At 45.9% G+C, this 10,969-nt stretch overlaps 1 pseudogene; it reads left to right on the top strand.

The window, feature by feature from the left end:
* The first annotated feature begins 7,466 nt into the window (after positions 1 to 7,466).
* LOC143832768 (GTP-binding protein Rhes pseudogene) lies at positions 7,467 to 10,709 on the top strand (annotated as a pseudogene).
* The last annotated feature ends 260 nt before the right edge of the window (positions 10,710 to 10,969 follow it).

The following is a 10,969-nucleotide window of genomic DNA, read 5'->3' as shown; positions in this document are numbered from 1 at the left end:
GACCTTGGGGTACTTGTGGATTGTAAACTAAACATGAGCAGGCAGTGTGATGCAGCGGTAAAAAAGGCAAATGCCATTTTGGGCTGTATCAACAGAGGCATCACATCAAAATCACAAGATGTCATAGTCCCATTGTATACGGCACTGGTCAGACCACACCTGGAGTACTGTGTGCAGTTCTGGAGGCCTCACTTCAAGAAGGACATCGATAAAATTGAAAGGGTACAGAGGAGAGCAACGAAGATGATCTGGGGCCAAGGGACCAAGCCCTATGAAGATAGGTTGAGGGACTTGGGAATGTTCAGCCTGGAGAAAAGGAGGTTGAGAGGGGACATGATAGCCCTCTTTAAGTATTTGAAAGGTTGTCACTTGGAGGAGGGCAGGATGCTGTTTCTGCTGGCTGCAGAGGAAAGGACACGCAGTAATGGGTTTAAACTTCAAGTACAACGATATAGGCTAGATATCAGGAAAAAGTTTTTCAGTCAGAGTAGTTCAGCAGTGGAATAGGCTGCCTAAGGAGGTGGTGAGCGCCCCCTCACTGGAAGTCTTCAAGCAAAGGTTGGATACACACTTTTCTTGGATGCTTTAGGATGCTTAGGGCTAATCCTGCGTTGAGCAGGGGGTTGGACTAGATGGCCTGTATGGCCCCTTCCAACTCTATGATTCTATGATTCTATGATTCTATGATTCTATGATTCTATGATTCTATGAGTAGCTGCATGCACATGAAAGTTTATACCATGAGTAAAACTTCATTAGTCTCAAAGGTGACACAGGACTCATACTTTGTTTCACACTAATCGTAGTTTCCCTTGATGAACTGAGATTAAGTCTGTGGAGATGTGGTTACATATTGCTTGCAGGGCCAGCATTGGCATACCTTGGGGTGGGATAGCTTCTGGCAGGGCCCAGCTTCTGGCAGGGCCCTCTTACCTGATATTGCTCCATTGTGTGATGTTAGCAGTGGTGAGCATAGGCAATAGGGTCATGTGGGCAAGGACACACAGGCACAGGGGAGGTAAGTGATGAGGGGAAGAGAAGGATATGTTGGGGGGGGGCTGGTTGAGGGGAGAAGAGGGGAAGAGGGCCATGGGAACTCCCTGCCTGGGGCCCATCAAAACCTGGAACCAGGTCTTTGTGTTTGCTTCAAAATGCTTTTTCTAGGATTGTCTCAGTTCTTCATCTATACCTTTGAACTGAACTATGAACTTGCTTTACTAATGTGTTCACAAGATGATCTGTAGCATTATTTCAACTAGAGGGAATAAGCAACAGATGGAAACCTCTATGGACAGATGTGTTGGCTTTAGTAATTCGGATTCACTAATTTGGTCATTTGGATTTAGGTTGCAGGGTTGGACTGCTCATGATATTTCTCTGGCCATGACATTTCCCACCTCAACTTGGCCCAGGAGAGCTAAGTGACAGAAGGTCTGCACTCAACCCTACATTTCACCTTCAGCTAGCAGAAGGTAGAGTAGACAGTACCTGGGGCTGTCATATCCGGTTTGGAAAATTTATGGAGATTTGTGAGGTGCAGTCTGGGGAGGATAGGGTCTATGGAGTTTATGGCAGCTCAGTTAGGGAAAATTCCATGGAGTCCACGCTCCAAAGCAGTCATTTTCTCCAGTGGAGCTGATCTCTGTCAAATGGAGTACAGTTGTAGTTCTGAGAGGTCTGCGGGGACCACCTGGAGGCTGGCAACCCTAGCAACACCTGACCAACTGTGGCTTGTTGCACCTGCCAGCAGGAGGCAGTTCTGACCCAGATTACCTGTCAGGTTGCCTCTCCCTCTCACCCTCCTTTGTAGGGGTGAGACAGGGGGGAGACTACTTCCAGGGCTGTTGTCCCCATCCCCATCCTGTCTACCCCTGTAGGGTTGTGTTTCTTAAGCTCCTCTATGTACCGCAGCCCCCAGTGTAGTGCAGAAGCTACTTACAAAACTCAAGTTCCAGAGCAGGTAGCAAAATGAAAAGTGACTCTCATGGCACCATAAGGGCTAACAGGTTTATTTAACCTTTTCCTGGCTACAGCATACTTCATCAAAACAGCCCATTTCAACAGATCTGGGTGCAAATGGTGAACTGGAATCTAGCCCATGAAATATTAGGCTGCAATAAATCTGTTAGACTTTAAAGCATCACACAATTCCCTTTTTTGTTTCACAAAACTTAAGGGGGTCTTTGGCAGGGGCATTGTGAGCTGTGCTAGTTCAAGGTCTGGTCATGGAAGAGATACCAAAGCAAATGTCAAAGGCTTTGCATGGACCTCCATGCTGGTCTACGATTCTCTTTTGGAGAGCGCCACTGAGAAGAGGGAATGCTCAAGAAAGCCTTTTGAGAAAGGCAAAAGTTCTCTGCAAGAGCATAAATGGGCCATTGCAAACTGCCAGCCTGAAGAATTGGTGGTTGCTGCCACATTGACTTTGCCCATTCTTTCAGAAAGAGACGTGGAAGTGCAAAGAGCAGCTGGGAGCCTGGCTGTCTGTCACCATGGATTTTGCTGATATGTCTCCGCACATTCCTCCTCAGTTACAGCCACCGCTGCTGATGTGCCTTTCATTTCCTCATGCTCTTCTGATGATCAGCTTGAAACAGATTGGAGTTGTCATTGGTAGGATGTGACTAAAACGTATACGAGATTTAGAAAATATATTGTGAACTATGCTCAGCACAGCTTTGCAGATCCATTTTGGTTGGAGGGCTGCTGAGTCAGAATTTGGCCATCAGGATTTTCCATTCTCAGTCAAGTCATGCTCATTAAGAACCCTTGGTCCTTTGTTCTCTTGAAGTTAATTGAACCTTCCAGAAAATTCTCGCCAAATCTCTTTTTGTTACACTTCTGTTTTCCTTCTTTCTTTGAAGGTATGATGGAATGTAACTGGCCTGTATAGAAAAACCAAAAGTTACGCTAATGAGCTAGAATACTATTACTGCTTGGGTATTCTGCCCATAAGGAAAGCGATCCCGTTATTATGTAGCCTCCCATACTCTTTATCTATTTCTTTAAATGTTAATCCACCTATCACATACATTTTGAAGCTTTGCCACCATCCATCCAGCTGACACTTTCCTTCTCTCTTTGCCATCTGGACTCAGCCAATTGATGGTGACCCCCACTGGGTTTTCAGACAGGAGGTAGTTTGCCATTCCTGCCTCTGAAATAGTGACCCTAGATTTCCTTCTGATGAGATTGGGTTAGCCTGGGCTATCCAGGTCATGTTACATCTCATTTGGTATCACAAAATAACTGGGAGACACAGTTATGAACTGAACAATGTACAAAGAAAACTGTGTCTGGCTGGATTTATCAATAAACAAGCAGAACTTCTTGCTTGTAGACTTTTTTGTATTTATTTTGCTTGAAGTAACCATACACCATTTCCATGTGGAATCACCTTCTTCAGTTACGTTCACTCAAAAGCAAATGGGTGTACCTATGGCCAATGGAAACCATATAAATAACTCTTTTCACTTAAAAGCCTATAAAGTGTGTCTATGAGCTACAGAAATCTTATACATAACAATTTCTTACAGCAACAGTACTTCTAGTTCATTCACAGGTTACATGAGTACAGGTTACAGCAGTCTTTGCCTTCTTTATTGATAAATCCAGCCAGACACAGTTTTCTTTGTACATCTCATTAGGTGATATTGTACAGACTTACAAAATAATACCATTGCATATGCGGCAGAAGGCAACCAGCATGAAACCTCTTAACTTCCCTTGCACTATTTTACCATTGAAACCCAAGCATCTGTCTCTTTTTCTCAGAGAATATAAAAGCAAAATAATACAAAAGCATGAGCAACTTTTGATAACAACAAACAGCATCCTTCCTCTACCCAAAAGTCAGTCTTTGAACTACAGTTTCAACCAGCATAGGGCATTAGAGTTAACACCCAAAGTAGAGAAACATGGGAATTAGAAAGAGTGTGCAGAAACCTTGAGTTGGATTCATTGCTCTGTCCAGCAGAGTCACTCTACCCTTTTGTCTAACCTTGAGGTAGAGCTGCCCCTGAAGGGAGTTCACCTACCCTGGCTCCTTTTGGACAGTCATACAGGTTATCAGGAGAATCATCAGGAATATCCAGCAGGCTTGTGAAATTCTTTTTAGTCCTATAATTTATCTGGAAAGTTCCTGGCCAGGGGGAAGGGGAACTGGCAGCATTGCAGGGTCCACTTAACTTGGACAAAGCTCACCAATTGCACCAGGTCACCATCTCACATCTTTTTGCCTTTGTCAGTATCACTGTGGCCTGAGCTGAGTGAACCCTGAATTGCTGCCAGCAGTACAATGGCCTTGACTTGACTTGACCTCAATTGTTCTCAGGCTGATAATGTTTCAGTTCACTCCAGTTTCTGGGAATATTTCTGAGGAAGCGTTTGTTGGGTTATTCTTCTTTGCCAATCAGAGGCAGCCTGGGAAGGCAAAATGGCTTGTGAAATGGGCCACACTTCCACCATGCCTCCCTCTCCCATAGAGGGAAGATTGGCTGCTGCTGGAGGCAGGGCCTGAGTTGCATATATGGCGCAAGACTATTCTCGCCTCATGTGGGGATGTTCCAAGTGAGGTGAGGTGAGACCCACTTTGGCCATGGCCACACTGCACAAGGATAGTTTTGAGGGAGAGGGTGACACTCAGGCCATCACCTCACTTGAACTTTTCACAGTGGTCAATCTGTTCCTGCTTGCCAAGCCATTAATTAGGTTGTTAAATAGGCATTTTACATAGGCATGTCAATCTGGAGGCGGTGCGAGGACGGCGGGCGGCCCTTCATGGGCGGCCGGCGATGCAGCGACCAGCCGCCTGGAAGGCAAAGCAGGTAATGGCGGCAGGCGGGCTCATTTGGGCAAGGTGGAAGGGGGCGGATCGGGAGGCGCTTTGCTTCACGCCTCCCAATTAGTCAGTCTGGGGGAAGGGGCCTATGGGCACCCTTCCTCATCATGGACAGGGCCCGCCCTGGGGGCCCTTACCGAATTATTTAATCCGCTCCGCTAGGAGCGGGTTAAAGATAAGAAGTTGTCTTTATTTCATTGGGTTGCCAGTGCAAGAGAGGTAGCTGGCAGAAGGGGGAGGGGTTTTCATCAGTGTTATCATTACATGACCTGAAATGACACCAGTTTGTTGTTAGCAAGACTCTAGCATGCAGTCAAAATCCTATGATTTAACCATAGAGTTCTGACAAAATGCGTATTTTGTGTATCATAGTAACACATTGATATCGGTGAGTGGGCAACAATATGGCAAATGAAATTCAATATTGTTAAGTGTAGAGTGCTGCACAAAAATCCCAGCTTCAAGTATAGGCTAATGTGGTTTGAACTTGGTGAATCTTAGAGGGAAAAAGATCTCGGGGTTGTAGTGGATAATCCAATGAAAACATCAACTGCAGCAGTGAAAAAAGGCAAATGTTAGGGATTATTAGGAAAGGGATTAAGAATAAAACAGCCAATATTGTAATGCTCCTATAAAGATCCCCCCTTATTCTGCACTATCCTTTTTGAAATATGGTGTCCAGAACTGTGCACTGCATTCTAAGAAGAAGAAGAAGGATGAGGAGGAGGAGGAGGAGGAGGAGGAGGAGAAGGAGAAGGAGAAAGAGAAGGAGAAGGAGAAGGAGAGTTGGTTCTTATATGCCACTTTTCCCTACCCGAAGGAGGCTCAAAGCGGCTTACAGTCGCCTTCCCATTCCTCTCCCCACAACAGACACCCTGTGGGGTGGGTGGGGCTGAGAGAGCACTGATATCACTGCCCGGTCAGAACAGTCTTATCAGTGCCATGGCGAGCCCAAGGTCACCCAGCTGCCTGCATGTGGGGGAGCGCAGAATCGAACCCGGCTTGCCAGATTAGAAGTCCGCACTCCTAACCGCTACACCAAACTGGCTCTAAATGAAGCTGCAGCATAGATGTATACCGTGGCATTACAATATCAGCCCAAACCTCCTCTCTCCTCCTTTCTGATCCCACGCAATTCCCTCATGTGTCCTATTAATTCAGCCTGACATACCTTTTGAACTGCCACCAAATCCATCATATAGGCTAAGACAGATATTGATTAGTGGGTTCAATAAGTCGCGGATTCGCCGTGGAGTGAAACATCAGCTCTTTATTTAAGATCACAACAGAGAACTGAACTCAACAGCCCACCACCCAGATTTATATACAGTTCAGGGTTCCCACCCAAGCCTGTGATAGGCCCTGTGTGAATCCCCCAGGTTTAATCTGATTGGAACATTTAAATGATCCTGTAGCAGAATGGATCCTGTGTGCTGACCAATCCAATTACAAGTCCCCGCTGTTTGAATCATGGTTCCTGCTCTGTGGGTCCGTTTTGCTGCGTACACAACAAACAACAAGGACTGTTTTAGAGGGGTGTGTGGGAGAAGTGACTGCAGCACCTTCCTTGTCTCGCTTTCCCTGGCAGATGTTTGTGGAATGTTATTTGTTTATCAGTCATTATTAAGAGAAATCTTAAAAGACTCATAAGACTGCAGTACAACTTGTCCCGTCTTTCAACTCCTGTTACCTCTTCCAGGTTCTTAGGATTTTGTGACAGGAGACCCTGTGGCCAACACACTTCTTGTCACTTCTAGGAGAAGCTCTAGCTGGAAGGTCGCTGGGAGATCAGTGATCCCAATTTCCTAAATTCTATTAATCATTTCCCAGCTAACTGATTCAGTTATTGGAAATAGAAATAAAAAATAAGCCAATTTAAGTGACAAAATTATTAAGAATGCTGAATGTGACTTACAAAAAGAAATGATAGAAGCAGGATGTCTCAAGGAAGGAGTGTTGCCAGCCTCCAGGTAGGGACTGGAGAACTCCCAGGTTTACAATTAATCTCCAGGATACAAAGTTCAGTTCCCCTGAAGAAAGTGGCAGCTGTGGAGAGTAAGCTCTATGGCATTATTCCCCAACTAAGTTCCCTCTCCTCCCCACATTCCATCCCCCCCTGGCTCTACCCCTAACTCTCCAGGGATTTCCCACCCTGCAGCTGGCAGCCCTGTGGAAGGTTTGCTTTGCTAGATGGCAGGCACTGCATGATGCTGATATGATCTCTTTTTCTTATTTGCCTGCAGCACCTAGTAGCAAAATTGCAAACTATGAATGCCCACAAACGTTCATTTTGGAGAACCAGCAGCTTTTGCTGTTGTTATTCATTAAAGCTTTTTTTGTTTCACTGTACAATTTGCCAACAAAAAGGAGCAAAAAAGGGCATTGAATGCATTGACCGTTCCCAGGAAATGCAAAGGACAACAGGCTGTTTCCAGCTAATGCAAGTTAATCTCTCTGGAGGGCAAAAGGCTGGGGCTTGCCTTGAGCAAGCAGCCTTGGTGTGAGCTGTGTGTGTGATTTGTGCTAGTGAGTCTCTCTCTCTTCAGGGACTGGGGATGGATTTCAAGGACAGGGCTCAGCTGATTGGCCCAGAGTATCCATCTGTCTCCTGCACTTCCCGCACCCCCCTCCAATATTCCCCAGAGTCTGGAGGAGGCAGTCGAAACTCATTTTGTGTGTGTGTGTGTGTGTGAGAGAGAGCAAGAGAGAGAGAGACCGCATAAATAAATGGGAAGACAAGTCAAGCGACAGTGTGCAGAGCAGCAGTTCAGCAGAGAGAAGTTGGAGAACAAGAGGGGAGGTGAACTTGGAAAAGTACAGGGGAAATAGATGCTTCTCGGCCACTGAAGATTAAGGCCAGGTACGCGCACTCACTGCAGGTATTTGGGACTTGAATCTCCTGCCATCACCTGCTTGCTGCACAGGTGCAAACAGACAGAACCATGTCTTTGACAGTGAAGGAGAAGAGCCAGGTGCGTCTAGTCTTCTTGGGTGCTGCTGGAGTGGGCAAGACAGCCCTGATCCATCGCTTCCTGCTGGATACCTTTGAGCCAAAGCACCAGCGGACGGTGGAAGAGTTGCACACCAAGGAGTATGAGGTGAGTGGAGCTACCATCCAAGTGGAGGTCCTGGATACCAGTGGAAGTTACTCCTTCCCAGCAATGCGTAAGCTTTCCATCCAGAACAGCGATGCCTTTGCATTGATCTATGCTGTGGATGATGCCGAATCCTTTGAATACGTAAAGATGTTGCACGATGAGATCCTTGAGCTGAAAGAGGACAAGTTCCCTCCCATCGTGGTGGTGGGCAATAAGGCAGAGGCAGGGCGGCTTAGGCAGGTCTTACCCGAGGAGGCTCTTTCCTTGGTGGAGCTCGACTGGAACAGCAGTTTCCTGGAAGCATCGGCTAAAGAGAACGAGAACGTGGTGGAGATCTTCAAAGAGCTGCTCCGGCAAGCCAACTTGCCCAGCCGCCTGAGCCCTGCCCTGCTCAGGAGGAGACAGACTTTGCCCAAGGAGCCACCACTGAGGCCCCCCATGAACAAAGCCAACAGCTGCATCATCTGTTGAACCGTGCAAGGACGGTAACTGCAAGACTTCTTGGCAACCCTGATGGGCTGAGGACAGAGACTGGGTGGCATCCCTTGTATCAGTGTTGTGGTATTCTGTCATTGTTGGGGGGGTCAGGAGCCTTTAGGGGGGAAAAAAGCTTAATATTTTGTCATGACTCTGTAATTTCTGCTGGAGGGGGAGAGGGGGGAAGGCACAAATATTGGCCATTTCATGCATTCAGTTTTGAGTTGCAACCCAAGAATTGAGGCACCTTGAATGCCTGAGAAAAGTGAGAGAATCTTCAATTTGTCATGTTTTCCATAATGGTACCTTGTGTTAATGTAGAGATTGAAAGGAATGTGAATAGCTAAGTTACATCCTAGTTATAGATCCAGGTTAGGAAAGGGGAATGTTACACGGACAACTATTTATGACAACATGGCAAGGCATCCTCCCTGCACACTGAAGGCAAGAGAAACGTTTAAATCCTGGAGCCCCTGTTGCTGAACAGTTGCACTTGTGACTGGCTGAACATTTCTTTATATGCTTGAAGATGGGAAGGAAGAGTGATTTGTTGCTCGTCGAACAGCAAGTCTGTGTGTACATTTTGTGCACATGTGAGTATTTCAATGCCCAGACAATCCATGTTTTTGCTTCTAACATCCGCAGTGACTATTTGCACTCATGTGATCTTGTGCAGGTCTTGTTTGCAGTGAAGTAACCACGGTCTGAGGCATCTTTGCATTGTAGCAAGGCATGCATACTTGCTGGCAAGTTGGTTTGTGATCTACTATATATTATCTGTGGGTTTTTAAAAACCTTTTCAAATGTTGTATCTAATAATTGAAACCTGAACCACAATCAGCATTCTGCTGTATTCTTCCATTCTTTGCAGTATGGGGCTTTCTCTATCTTTCTCTATTTATCAAGTGATGATCCTAAGTGACCACTGAGTTACTTACAGTTTACTAAGCTGGAATTCCATACAAATAGCAGAAAATGAACAGCAGCCATGGAGAAGCATTTTAGGTGCTAAATATATATTTTGACACAGAAAGGAATGAAAGCTGGAGGAAAGGAAGAGGTTGGAGATGGAGCGTGTGACACTAATTTAGCCAACATTTAACTACACTTTCCTTTCATGAAAAAATTTCCATAAATATGTCTATGGTGACAGAAGAATTAAAAGGCGATTCAAATGAGGAATCAATTTCAGGCACTAACAGCAAACAATAACTTAACAAAGTAAAAAAACCAAGAGCATCAGAACACATTAAATCACTATTTCAGCCTCATAAATGGAGTTCCATTGGGCTCGCTGTTCAGTGAGGATTACATTTTTGAAAATGCCTTTTTTCTGTGGCTAACTAAAGAGAGGCACTCAGCTTGGGGAGAATAAGAGTGTCTATGGCTGCTGAGAATGTCCTTGGGCATCTCAAAACGGGATTGGCAGCAGTGCTGGGTGCTGTAATGTGCTTCCTTGAAGGCATCTGGAGTGGATCCTAGGCTAGAAGGGTGACCATCAGCTTGACCTGGACCTAGTCTGCACACATAGGATAATGCACTTTCAATGTGCTTTGGCAGCTGGATTTTCCTGTGCAGGACCCATTATGCACGGGGGTTTTAGCGCACATTCGGGGTGGAATGGCAGCGACTAAAATCACCGATAACGCACGGAGCCGGCTGCAACTGGCCGCAGCTTCGGTGCATGCCGCCGAAAAAGCCGCGTCAGTGAAACGCGGAAGAAAGCGCAGCTTCCGGGTGACCGGGGCGCAACCAGAAGCGGCGCCCGGATCGCCGCATGCATAATCGGTTACTCTGGGTTTTGCCGCCGTCGCGCCCCGCCCCGTACATAACCGGTGTGCATCGCGTCTTCCCCCTCCGCGTTTTCCATGTGACCCAAAATCGCCGTTTCGGTGGCCGTGCATAATGGGCCCAGAACAGGAAAATCTACTTCTAAAGTGCATTGAAAGTGCATTATCTATTGTGTGCAGACTAGGCCCTGGTCAGGTTGCTTCATTTGTACATTCCTATGGGGAGCCACATCCTCTTGGTACTGAGTTCTACACCCTGACAAATACAAACTCAGACACACACAACCATTGCCATAATTCCCTGAACCATCATCAGCTTCTAATGTCTCATACAGATGGCCTTAATAAACCATCAGTTTTTTATTCCTGGGTTCTTAAAATATCTCCAATCTTTAGACGTCACTCACTCATTTAAGTTTGCGTTGCGCTGTCTGTGGAAAACAGAAGGTAATGGCTTGAACCAGATGTAAAATAATAATAATAAAAAATGCTGCCCTAACTCTACCTGAGAGTATTTTATTGTCTCGTAACATTTGTGTCACTGGATGTGAACATTTATTTATTTATATTGCACCAAATATGTGCATGATGGTATACAGGGCTAATCAAAACACAAATCCCTGCTATCAAAACCCAGCACACGAGAGTGAATTGGCAGTAGGTGGTAGATCGCAGTGTGAGCAGGGAGGTCCAGTTATGCTTGGGACCTAACTAAAAGTTTCATCATTTATGAATCCACCTCAAGTCTGCCCTGAATCCTGGAA

Source organism: Paroedura picta, chromosome 3 (assembly GCF_049243985.1).
Source record: "Paroedura picta isolate Pp20150507F chromosome 3, Ppicta_v3.0, whole genome shotgun sequence".
Taxonomy (NCBI): domain Eukaryota; kingdom Metazoa; phylum Chordata; class Lepidosauria; order Squamata; family Gekkonidae; genus Paroedura; species Paroedura picta.
This window is presented reverse-complemented; position numbering and strand designations above follow the sequence as displayed.